The following is a 13,945-nucleotide window of genomic DNA, read 5'->3' as shown; positions in this document are numbered from 1 at the left end:
TACAAGCCAACCCAGGCTGAAATCTGAGAAATGCTCATGCTATGGTGATGTCTAAATGCTCTAAACTGAATGGCATCTAAGCTGTCGAATCTCTCATAAGATCTATCAAACTCAAATGATGATAAGACCTCAAGAGTAAGTACACGAATGGCTTGCTCCTTAATCAATAGTAGCTGCCTCTGACAAGTTCCCCTTGCGTATATCCCGCAAGTGCACGGGTTTGTTGAAGTCATAATCCTGGATGAGCGGGTATCGAATCCACAGGGAGTAGGGAATAAAAACATTTAATCCGCTTCTTAGCTATGTGAATGATCAGTAGTGATAAGTGTGACAATAATTCAATTCTCAAAAGTAAAAACAACAAGTAAGAGAGCACGAGTAAAGGAGGAGGTAAGGCAATCGATAAAGATGGGGTACTCGGATAATGCTCCACCTAGGACAATCGTTTCAAGTGCAAGAACCCTCTATTATGATTCCTAATCAATGCAATGGTGAGTCGTGGAAATCCTTAAATACATAGTCGCAAATCTAAGGTCAACTATGCCTAACTCTATACATGTCGCGGAGGAGAGATTAGATAACCTCTCAACCTCGCACTCGAATAGAGTTGCAATGAGCTCTAGGGATTCCAAGTGATAAATCTCTTCCTAATTATAGACCTAACCCTTTGGTCCAAGTGGATGGTCCCTAACCACGATTAAGCCCTAGATACTAAGATCACCTCAACGCTTCACTCCGTTGCACGCGCGAATAAGTCCCAGCGGAGTGTCATCCCTTAGACCATTCACTCTATTATGGCCAAAAAGAACTCGAGGAACGGAGGTAGAATCTATCACGTCGGAGGGGAAAGGGGACGCTTCTGTACCTCTCGACTCACCCTCTCAACCCTCTCCAACCTAGCTTTGTCTAACGCTAATGGTGTGTCACTCACTCACAAGCTACCAACAAGAACTCTCAACCCTAGTATCACTCTAGGGGAAATGTTCATACAATCAAGCATTCAAGGTTGGAACTCACAACAAACATCAATTAATTGAAAGCATAATAAAGAGATTCAATTAAACAAATAGATCCTAGGGTTCACAAATACCCAAGTATCCACTAGGGGTTTAGCTCTCCATGGATCTAAGTACAATCAAAGAAATAGAATGTAAAAGCAATGAATCCATAGAGAAACCCCCTCGATAGTCGTGTCGATGGTCTTATGGAAAGTCCTCTACTCGTCGTCCAAGGATTCCCTTGTCCGGTATAGGATACGCCTCGACGGAAGCTCCCCTACCAACCTTCTTCAAAAGGAATGATGATGTTGGAGCCATAGAACCTCTCCGAAACTCTAGCCAATACCTCTAAAAACCCTAGCCGAAACCCTCTCTCAAGTTGGGGAAAAGATGGAGAAAAGAATGCTGAAATCGGCTTTAATAGGGCTAGAATCGGGCATCCACATGGTCCTGTAGATTTTTCAAACACCCATGTGGAATTTCCACACGGGCGTGGGTATTTTCACACGCCTGTCTGGAATCTCTGCAATTGTGATTTTCGGCCAGCTATAAACAGTGCTGTTATAGCACTTTTGCTACAGTGCCCTGCTACAGTACTTGGCCTAAAATACTTCTCGAGTCCATACATTAATCGATGTGACGCAAACGGGCACACGTTCACGTCGTGGATCGCTTTGCTTCTTTAATGATGGACAAGTTGGTGGAGATCTTGTTCTATGTGCATAAGTCAGAATGCTTGAGTGTGACTGCCCTTTTGCCCCTCCAAATGGTTGTGCTAACTCAAATACGGGGAGGTTGGCACACACTCTAGCATCTCACACCCGACTCATATCTTCGCGTTTGAACTTTAGCAAGATTTCTTCCGAAATCGGTGCATTGTGATCCACATTGGCTTCTTTCCTTCATAATTGATTTCACAACCCAACCTGCATAAAAGTAACATAAAAACACACATATTAGTGTAAAAACCTGAGAAAAGTAATGCTCAACATAAGGAAAGAATGCTTCGCATTCATATCACACAAGCACTTATCAGCCTCCAACCACCCACTGAAACGAGGTCCTCAACCTCATCTGCTAACTCATCACCCTGCTGTCTATTTCGTAGTATACAAATGTCTAAGAGACGAGATTGTCCAGATCTCAACCTCGATAACTGCTCAAAATACACTTGATGCTCGGGAATAGAAAATCTTATGCTTTTGGGCTCAGGGGATGACTCATGCGGCCTCTTATAAGCTTGCTTGTTCGACTGAGATGCCATAACTGCAAATTTTGAAAGAAATTTGATCAAACAGCTCATAAAGTACTACAACAGAAATCCGCACGGTCGTGTGGAATTTTCACACGCCGGTGTGGATCCACGGGGCGTGACATACGCACGGCCGCGCCTCACAAAGCCAAAAATACACCGTTTTATCGATTCTAACTTCATTCTAAGCATGCATAACCCTTCTAATTGGGGAAACGAAGCAACATTAACCAGTTTCATCCATTAAAATTAAGAATTATTGAAGAAAAGTAGGAAATAGGGCTTACCAATGAGTTGAACTGTAAAACTTTGAATCGGCCGGAAAACTTAGTGAAAATCCCTCTAAAATGGCGGTACGAGGTCGAGAAAGAGTGCAAATGTACTCTTAGACGAATTGGGAGTGTGAGAATGGAAAGAAATGACCAGAGTTTAAAAGGAACTCATGCCTCTTGACGTTCTGTAAAACCGCACGGGCGTGTGGAAATTACCCACGCCCATTCTTCTGACCCACAGGGGCAAACACACGCCCCTGTGAGTTCTATGCCCAACAGAGAAAACTCTCAAAGTGTTTCACACGCCCTTGCAGAAATTACACATGGCCTTGGATTCTTACCATGCAGTTCACAGGGACAGACGTACGCCCCTGTATCTTCTCTGGATGGAGAAGAAACTATCTACAAAGATCCACACGGGCGTGCGGAAATTACTCATGCCCGTGTGTTTATGGAAGAGTCATCCACAGGGGCGAGTCCATGCCCATGTGTTTTCTCGGGATAAATTTGTAAGTCTCTGTAGGAAAATGCATTCCTGTACAAAAATTCCACACGGGCGTGGACCGTCACAAGGTTGTTCACAAGGGTGAGTCCACGCCGCTGTGCCCTCTCTACATGAGCTCTGAACGGAAATGCCTGCCCATGCTGAAATTCTACACGGGCGTGTGTTTTGTCTGGACACTTCGAAAACACTGCAGGCTCTGCAGAAAATTCCTGAACATATAAATAAACTCATAGCCTACCTTACAAAGCAACTTTACCCAGAGAAAACACTGAAAATAAGCTCAAATGACCAAAATTCTCCAGCAAAACACAATAAAGCATATGATGACATCAAAAATCCACAAGAAAAATCATAGCAAAAACCTTTAACAATCAAGACGCCCACACTCATGCTTATTCATGCAAACTCTAATCTAAGAACTAGGAAAACAGTAAAAACTTGGGTTGCCTACCAAGAAGCACTTCTTTAACGTCACTAAGCTTGACGTACCTTGTCTTACCTCACGGGGGCTCATGGATTAAAGTTGCCCTCTTACCCATAACTTGAAAGCATGATGAGCAAAGCCTCTTGAAGGTAAAGGGGAAGTTATCGTCCTAGCAAAGGTTCATCCAACTTGTTCGGTTCACGCACATTCCGAACAGCCTTGGGGTGTTTCTTGTGGCGTCTCCTCACCCGCTTCATCTTCCAGAGCACCTTCTTCATGATTCCTGGAGTAGATGGTACTTCTTCCTTTAGACCAAGCATTAGCACTTTTTCGTTCTCCACTTCTTTCTCTAGCAACCCCTCGTATGGGTCCGGATTGAACATTTCCTCCATATATTTATCAATTATCTCATCAATAGTGACAAGAAAGTAAAGAGTATCATCAAAGTCAAGAGAATGTCATATGGCTTCGGCGAGGCGGTATGTGAGCTTATCATCTCCAACCCTCAATGTCAAATCCCCGCTGTCCATGTCGATCAATGCCTTGGAAGTGCGCAAGAGTGGCCTCCCAAGTATCAAAGGAACATCTGTATCCTCATCAACATCCAACACCACGAAATCTATAGGAAATATATACTTGTCAACTTTGACAAGCACATATTCAATGATGCCCCTCGGATGTTTCACTATTCATTCTGCCAATTACAATGTTATCCGAGTGGGCCTAGGCTCTCCTAAGCCTAACTTCTGAAAGAAGGAATATGGCATGACGTTGATACTGACCTCTGAGTCGACCAATGCCATTTCTTCACCCAAGTTGCCAATGTTACATGGATTGATGAAGCTTACTGGGTGTTTCTTCTTGTTCGGCATATTCTTTTGCAAGACCATCGAGCAAGATGCATCTAGAATCACGGAGGCACTCTCCTCCAATTTACTTTTGTTGTTCAACAAATCTTTCAAGAACTTGGCATACCTCGGCATTTGGGATAATGCCTCAACAAAGTAAATGTTTATATGTAGCTCCCTATACAAACCCAGAAACTTCTTGTACTGCTCGTCCATTTGGTCTTTCTTCAATCTTGAGGAATAAGGGATTCTTGGCTTGTAAGGTGGGGGTGACACCTACTTCTCCTTGGTTGCTCCCTTCTCAACCTTTATGACCTCCGGTGCTTCAACATTGGTCTTCTCACTTTGAAGCCTACCTTCAACCTCACGAACACTTCTTATAGTGATCGCCTTCACATGCTCTCGCGGATTGGTCTCAGTATTTGACACGTCCGTATATGCATGTAAACCGCAAGTGCACGGGTGTTGAAGTAATAATCCCAGATGAGTGGGTATAGTATCCACAGAGAGTAGGGAATAAAGACACTTAAGTTGTTTCTTAACTAATGTGGAAGATGAATAGTGATAAGTGTGACAAAATATGAAATAATGAAAATAAAACCAACAAGATAGAGAGCACAAGTAAAGGAGAAGGTAAGGCAATCGATAAAGATGGGGTACCCGGATATTGATCCCCCTAGGACAATCGTTTCAAGTGCAAGAACCCTCTATTACATTTCGTAATTGATATAACAATGAGTCGAGGAAATCCTTAATTGCATGATCCCAAATCTATAGTCAACCCTGCCTAACTCTATACATGTCCCGGAGGAGAGATTGAATAACCTCTCAACCTCGTAGTCGCATAGAATTACAATGAGCTCTAGGGATTCCAATTGATAAACCCTATTCCTATGTGTAGACCTAACCCCTTGGTCCACGTGGAAGATCCCTAGCCACAATTAAGCCCTAGGTGCAAAAATCACTTCAGCGCTTCACTCCGTTGCACTCGTAACTAAGCCCCAGAGGAAGGTCATCCCTTAGCCCATTCACTCTACTATGGCCGCAAAGAAACGTGGAGGTAGGATAGATCACACCGGATGGGAAAGGGGACACTCTGCTACCTCTGCACTCACCCTCTCAACCCTCTCCAATCTAGCTTTGTCTAACTCTCATGGTGTGTCACTCACTCACAAGACTTACCAACAAGAACTCTCAACCTTAGTGTCACTCTAGGGGAGTATTCATACAATCAAGACTCTAAGATTGGAACTCACAATAAACATCAATTAATTGAAAGCATAATAAAGAGATTCAATGAAATGAATACATCCTAGCGTTCACAAATACCCAAGTACCCACTAGGGGTTTAGCTCTCCATGGAGCTAGATACAATCAATGAAATCGAATGTAAAAACAAAGCATCCATAGAAAACCCCCTCATTAGTCGTGGCGATGGTCTTCTAGAGAGTCCTCTACTCGTTGCAATTGTCCCTTTGTGCGGCCTAGGATACACCTCGCCGGATCGGTGCCGATGAAAGTTCTCCCACTAACCTTCTTCTGAACAGCGCGCGATGTTTGAGCCATAGAATCTCTCCAAAGCCCTAGCCAATACCTCTCAAAACCCTAGTGACTGTCCTCTCTCAAGTTAGGGAAAAGATGGAGAAAAGAATGCTGAAATCAGGGCTGAAATCGGCTTTTAAATGGCTGGAATCGGGCATCCACACGCCCAGGTGGGCGCCCTTGTGGATTTTTCACACCGGCATGTGGAATTTCCACACGCCCGTGTGGATTCTCTGTTTTCCAGTTTTCCCTGCTGACTGTAAACAGTGCTGCTACAGTATTTTTGCTACAGTGTTTTCTCCGATACCCTGCTATAGTACCTGCCTGAAATACTCCCGAATCCATACTTTCATCGAGGTAACGCAAACGGGCACACATTTGCGTCGTGGATCGCCTTGCTTCTTTAATAACGGACATATTGGTGGAGATCTTGTTCTATATGCACAAGTTGGAATGGTTGAATGTGACTGCCCTTGTGCCCCTCCAAATAGTTGTGCTAACTCGAGTACGAGAAGGTTGGCACACATTCTTGCATCTGGAACCCGACCTATGTCTCCGCGTTTGAACCTTAGCAAGATTTCCTCCAAATTAGTGCATTAGGACCCACATTGGCTTCTTTCTCTCATAATCGGCCTCACAACCCTACCTGCATGAAAGTAACATAAATACACCCATATTAGCATTAAAACCCGAGAAAAGTAATGCTCAACACAAGGAAAGAACACTTCGTATTCTTATCGCACGAGCACTTATCAAACTTCCCCACACTTAATCTTTTGTTTGTCCTCAAGCAAAGATTAAAACATTATAGGCATAGATGAAGGAAACATTGGAATTTCTTGGCCTTAGGTTCACCAAAGCATACAAAGAGAGCATTCTACAAGTAAGGAAAATTTCAACACTAAATACGAAAAATCAATGCTCTAGTTAAAAACTTGAATCAAAAAGGGCAACAAACCCTAAATCGTTTAAGTGCGTGAGCTCAATCAAAACAACCCATAATATACTCCTCAAAGTTCTAAGCACAACGGACTTATTGATCTACACAAAGTAACAAAAATATTTCAAAGGTGGTAGTAGCTTCACACATCCTCTAAGGTAGCCCTTTCCAAAGCAGCCACTAAGGTGGCTTTCACACTTTCAAGGTGGTATCTCTTTCTACAGGAGTGGTAGCTTTAACCCATCCTATGAGATAGCTCTTTCTCTCATTAGGGCATAACTAGTATCCGACTTATGAGAGTAGCTTCATACTTCATAGGTGGTAGCCCTTTCCACCCAACAAGCACAAATAAGAAATAAAATTATTTTAATCCCCCTTTTATTTTTGAATTAACAAAAGAAACAACTATACTTAGTCCCTTTAACATCAAACTTGAGTTTCCAAAAGGGCTTCAAGAGTGATAAGTACAACAAGTGTTAATCGGCCAAAAATTCCTATAAATTCAAGCAAAAACTAGAGCATGAGGATATTCAATGTTAAAACTTTTGCTAAACTCACAAATGTAGTCATTGCAACTAAGGTGAACAACCATTAGTTATGTGAGCATCTATATCAATCAAAATAGTATAAAAGATGTGTGCACTATGAAACTCCCCCACACACACACACAATTAAGTTGTATATTGTCCTCAATGTACTCATGTAAGCTCACTCATAATGTATATCAATTAAATTCAAATGTGGGATAAGCAATCAAAACAATACTCCCCTAACTCCTAGTGTTGCATTTGATGGAGCAAAGTCCTTGGGAGTGTTGTTCCAACGGGTTGTGAAAGCTCACACGGGCAGAAGTGCTCGAAACACCTTGCCCGTGCCCATGACAGATTCTTATTTCCCATGATGACAAAAACCATGCACTTGCGCATACACGAGGGGGTTCGGTGAAGCTCAATAAAAAAATAAAAACAACTCAGTATATAAAAGATAAAAGCAATGAATACAACATGAGACATGACAAAATAAAAAGTTAAACTCGAGAGGGGAGTCCTTTATGAGAATACAAGTCCAAAATATAAGTGCAAAAGTAAAAGAAATGAAAAAAAAAAACAAATCAAGTGTCGGTGTCATGCTCTGGCTCCTCTACTGCTATCTTTGAGTCTTTGGTGATGAAGTACATAGTGGGTCAGACCCGATCTTTGGAATAGGGGATGGAGGTGCTAGACATGCCTTGGGAGTTCTCAGCCGTAGGACAAATAACGGGGCGACGTCTCGCTCTAAAATCCGCTGTAACATGTCAAAACGTGCCATAAACTCACATGTCTCTTTGTGTGGGATTGCGCACTGAATCTCGGCGATCTACGTCCAGAGCACCCCCATAGCACTCTCGAGCCTCTCAAAGCAATCATGGGCTTGAGATGGTCAAAACATGTGTACTTGGGGTGGATCCTCTGCCATCGGAGATGCCTCAGTCTTCATCAATGCTGCCTGAGCCCCGGGGGTAGGCTCGGAAGCTTAAGCATCATCATCCTCCTCCTCGGCTATCTCCAGAACCGGTAGCACCAGAGTATAAACCCCCATCCGAACCCTACGAACCATGCCCATCAATCTCATCATCTCCAGGCTGAGGGGCGTAGGTATACTCGTATTCTCGGCCCCATGAATCATGCCCATGAGACCCATACCCAGAGGTAATCTCGTAATGTATGGACCTGAGAAGATAGCTCCCAATATGGCATACTGGCCTTGATGTCGAATGTACACAGCGACGATGTGCCCTAGATGGATCGGTATGCGCTGCATCATCGAATACAAGTGCAGAACCTCCTACCGGCTCAGAACGCCAGTGCTATCACCACGGCCATTCACCGCCTTGCTCATGATGGCATGTAGATATCGATACGTAGGTCGGGAAAGACATATGGCCTTGGACACCCCCGGCTCATACTGGCTCTGACCACATAATGCTCTGTAAGCTCTCTGCGGGGTCAAAGCTCTAAGATAATCAGTCGGTAACTAAGAATACTCCTTATTTTCTGTAAATACCTCCTTGTACAAGCTGAGTGGGGCGGGAACTTGGTGATACTCGGGACTATAGTGATGTCAAGTGCTACGGGCGAGCGATGTCGATGCTATCAAATCTCACATAGGATCTGTCGAACTCTAATGACGACAAGACCTCCAATGTAAGCTCACGGATGGCTGGCTCTCTAATCGATAATAACTACTTCCAACCATCCACCGAAACAAGATCCTCAACCTCATTTTCCAACTCATCTCCGTGCTGCAAGTCTCTCAGTATACTCGTGTCTAAGAATCGAGTGCATCCGAGGCTGAAGTCTCGACAAACACTCAAAGCGAGGCACGGTGCTCGGGGATGGGTGAATCTCTTGCTCTCGGACTCGGGGAGGCGACTCTCGCGGTCACTTATCATCACGTCTTCTTTAACCTGGGTGCCATAATCTACAAAAATTATCGATCAAACAAGTTAATTAAGTAATCTTTGCGAGAAATCCACACGGTCGTGCGGAATTTCCACACGCTCGTGTGGATCCGTGGGCATGAATAACGCATGGTTGTGCCTCAAAAATCCACAAATGTGCCATTACATCATTGATAACTTTGCGCTAAATGTATACAATCATTCTAATTATAGAAACGAAGCATTATTAACTCAAATATAGGGCTTACTGACGAGTTGAGATGAGAGAACTTAGAATCGGCCAGAAAAACAAACAAAATTCTTCCAAATCGGTGACACAATGACGGGAAATAATATAAGAGTGCTCTCAGATGAATAAAGGTTATGAGGGTAAAGAGAAACAATAATCCATACAAAAAAAGACTCGGGCCTCTTGGCGTTCTATACAACCGCACGGGGGTGCGGAAATTACCCACTCCTGTGCGCCTCCACAGGAAAGCATCACAGGGGTTGCACGCCCCTGTGCACTCTCGGGAAAACACTCATTGCCTCTAATCACAAATACACGGGCGTGTGGGAAATACCCACGCCTATGCGCCCAACCCACAGGGGCTGCCACACGTCCCTGTGGCTTCTCTGTCCAAATGAAAAAAATCGCTAAATGTTTCACACGCCCGTGTGGAAATTCTGGACGGGCGTGAGAATTCACAAGCCCAACTCACAGGGGCAGCCGCATGCGCCTGTGTCTTCTCGGGATGGAGAGAGCTCATTTGCAGAGATCCGCACAGGCCTGTGGAAATTACCCACGCCTGTGCATATTTCACAAGTTCGTCCACAGGGGTGAGTCCATGCCTCTTTGTGTTCTCGAGATAGTTTGCCAAGCCTCTGAAGGAAATCACACGCCCGTGCGGAAATTACCCACGGGCATGCGAGAATCACAAGGTCATTGACAGGGGTGAGTCCATGCTCTTGTGCCTTCTATGGATGAGCTCGCAATACAAAACCACGGGCATGTGTTAATTCCACATGCCCGTGTGTTTTCTATGGATGCCTTAGTAAACTCTGCAGCCTCTGCAGAAAATTTTTGAACATGTTTACTGATAAGTGCTTGAGTAGACATATTTTTATATATGTTTTACATGCATTGAGCATCATTTTTACTATGGTTTATGTCTCATATTGTGTGTTTGGTGTTCTTTTATGCATATAGGTTGTGAATGCCTTGAAGAGTAAAAAGGAAGCAAAGATAGGCTATAAAAGACACAATGTTGGGAGTTCTTGTTCAATTCAAGGATCAAGACACGAGAAGCGGTTCATAAGCGTGGAGATGTGTGCCAACTTCCAAGAAGATTCAAGTTAATTCACTATTTGGAAGGGCACAAAGGCAGCCACATCTTCATATTCCTTCTCTTTGTGAAGATTGCAAGACCTCTCAAAGATACGTCGATGAAGAAAAAGTTTTATAGCCTACCACATGGGACGTGTGCTCGGACATGTGGCCTTAAGAGAAAGAGTGTTCGGATCGCGTTTTGTGAAATCTTGTAGCAATTTCCAACATAGTGATCTGTAGCAAAATTACTGTTCACGCACGCCGCATGGAAAATCCACACGGGCGCGTGAGGGCACGTGACAGACGCGATGTAACGCCTATAAATAGCCGTTTTGCCCTATTTTTTCTCATCTTTTGTGCGGCTCTTGAGGGATGAGACGGCTAGGGTTTGGAGAGAAGGTCTTTGCCGCTTTGGAGGCGCTTCGTCACCAACTTTGATCGATTCCTCCTCCGTCATAGCATCAAGGAAGCCATCGGTGAACCTAGCTTCGGAGTGGGTCCTTCAAGACGTCGAAGCTCTCCATCAAGGCCATCAGTTCATATATAAGGGTGTTTATTTCTATGGTTTTAATGTACTTTCATTCATTGATGGTGTATTTTGTATGTTGCTCCATGGAGAGCTAAAACCCTAGAGGGTATTTGGGCTTGTGAACCCTAGGATTCTCATCTTTTGTGGATTTGCTTAGTGTTTCTATTTAATCCGAGTTTGATTAAGTTTTAATCTTGTATTCTCATTGCTCGCTTGTTTAATTAATCCTTGTGGTTGATTGGATTTGCATGATTTTTTACTTTGATGTGAGAGAGGTCTCCATTAGAGTTAGAACTTCAAGGTTAAAGAGGGTTGAGAGGATGAGTCATGAGATAGTGGAGTGTCCCCTCTCCCTTCCGATTGAGTGTATTCTATCTCCGTTCCCTAAGCTCTATGCAACCATATTTGGTATGAGGCGTGAGATTGAGAGATTTCTCCGCCAGGACCTTGTAGGGGGTTAGGATCCTTCGCCGGGAATTAGGGTTGGATCAATCTTTAGGAATCGGATACACCTCTTGGAATCCCTAGAGTACTTTGCAGTCATATGTGGTGTGAGGTGTTGAGATTGAGCGATTTCTCCACTGGGACCTCGTAGGGGACTAGTATCGGTGATCTAGAGATAGACCCGATTATGTTTGGATTTCCACGACTTAACTTACTCATCATAGAAACATTTTTCTTATCCGGTACCTAATACCTGAATCCTTGGGGGAGCATTGCCCGAATACCCCATTTTTACTGATTGAGATTCTCCTTCCATTTTACCCTTGCATATTCGTCTCCGGTGTTCATCTCTTCGCACATTAGATCACCACACTGTTTCATTTATCATTAGGTTAGAAAGCAGAGAAGAAGTTAGTACTAGTAGCCCTGTTCCCTGTGGATTCGACTACCCACTCACCGGGGTAATTATTACTTTGACACCCGTGCACTTGCGGTTTACACACGCATATTCGGACGTGTCATTTACACACTCAGAGCCTGCCTAATATGCAAACTATACCAGTGAGAAACATGATAGGTAGCTCAAAGGACCAAAACTTTGTCAAGTTCACATGAAAACACACGGTGAAATTACAAGTCCACGAGAAAATCATAGCAAAAGCATCTACAAATCAACACACCAACACTCAATAATTTATTCAAGCAAACACTAAACTACCAAATTAAGAAAACAGTAAACACTTGGGTTGCCTCCCAAGACTTAAGCATTTGAGCCAATGCCTCAACAAAAGGAATATTGATCTGGAATTGTTTGAACAAACTCAGAAACTTCTTGTACTATTCATCCCCTTGGTCATTCTTCAATTTAGAGGGATAAGGGGTTCTTGGCTTTAAAGGTGGGGGTGCGACCTTCTTCTCTTTGCTTGCTCCCTTCTCAACCTCTATAACCTCGGGTGCGTGTTCATTGGGCTTCTCACTCGGAAGCTTACCCTCAACCTCACGACATTTTCTCAAAGTGATCGCCTTCACATGCTCTCTAGGGTTGATCTCGGTGTTAGTCGGTAAGCTTCATTGTGGCGTTAACTGATTGGAACCTTGTATCAGATGATTGCAAAAACCTAGTTAAGGCCTTCTCCAAATCGTTCATTTGGGTCTCCAAACCTGAAACTCTGTTTTCCATGTTTGGGGCTTGCTATTGTTATTGGAAACTCGGTGGCCCCATGGCATTTTGTGGACCTTGGTTACCCCACGAGAAATTGGGATGACTCTTCCAACAAGAATTGTAGGTGTTACTGTATGGGTATGCTTGATTCCTCATAGCATTACCTACAAAATCGACATTCTCAACCGAAGATGCATCACCAATAGAGATCGGGTAATCGCAGGGAGCATGTCCTCCACCACACCCGGTGCAAGTAGTCACCGCCACCACTCTATTCAAAGTTAGGAGATCTAACTTCTTACTCCATGATTCCACTTGAGCCGCCAATGAGGTTACTGCATCAATCTTATGGAGGCCAACCACCTTTTTCTTCTCCCTAGCATTCTATTGGTAGCTGTTTAACCCCATTTCTTCAATTAGTTGACGGGCCTCACTGGGGGTCTTGCTACCTAAGGTACATTATGCTGCCACATCCAAGAGTTGCCTTGTACTTGGATTTAAACCTTTCTAAAAGGTCTAAACAATTGTCCACTCTGGGAATCCATGTTGCGGGCACTTTCTCAGGAGCTCCTTGAACCTTTCTCACGTCTCAAATAGAGACTCCAATTCCAATTGTACAAAGGATGAGATCTCATTCCTAAACTTTGCAGATTTTTTGGGAGGGAAATAACGGGCAAGAAAAGCTTCTACCATCTCCTCCCATGTGATAATTGATGCTCTAGGTAATGAGTGTAGCCACTGCTTCGCTATCCCTTTCAAGGAAAATAGAAAGGCTCTCAACTTGATGGTATCATCCGTTACCCCGTTTATCTTAATCATGTCAAATACCTCAAGAAAGTTCTCTATATGACTGTTCGGATACTCATCTGCAAACCATTCAACTGTGCGGATTGCTGTAACATGTGGATGAATGCTTGCTTCAGCTCAAAGTTATGAGCTGTAATCGGGGGACACACAATGCTCGATTGTGTCCCTAGTACTAAAGGTCTGACATAATCGGATAAGGTCCACTGCTGCTCATTCTGTTTTGCAATGTTTTCAGCTTCTTCTACTTCCAAATCAGCTAGATTAGACTATTCTTGCACAGGTTCTTTCCATCTTCTTCTAAGTGTACGTTCAAGCTCGGGATCTCATTCAATCAATATCGAAGGGTTCCCTCGGGTCATAACCTCGAGCTGCACCAAAAGAAAGAAAACAAAACTAGAACGATGATAGAAAAGAAGATATGAAATAGAATGAATGAATAGCTAAGAAAAAAAGCATAAAAGTATCTCTAAAGC

At 43.6% G+C, this 13,945-nt stretch overlaps 1 non-coding gene across 1 annotated transcript; it reads left to right on the top strand.

Moving 5' to 3' along the window:
- Positions 1-13,203: 13,203 nt before the first annotated feature.
- On the top strand, positions 13,204-13,310 carry LOC120267038. The gene has a single exon (XR_005538379.1). It is a non-coding gene; the product is annotated as a small nucleolar RNA R71 (small nucleolar RNA).
- Positions 13,311-13,945: the final 635 nt, after the last annotated feature.

This window comes from Dioscorea cayenensis, chromosome 1 (genome assembly GCF_009730915.1).
Source record: "Dioscorea cayenensis subsp. rotundata cultivar TDr96_F1 chromosome 1, TDr96_F1_v2_PseudoChromosome.rev07_lg8_w22 25.fasta, whole genome shotgun sequence".
Classification (NCBI taxonomy): Eukaryota; Viridiplantae; Streptophyta; class Magnoliopsida; order Dioscoreales; family Dioscoreaceae; genus Dioscorea; species Dioscorea cayenensis.
This window is presented reverse-complemented; position numbering and strand designations above follow the sequence as displayed.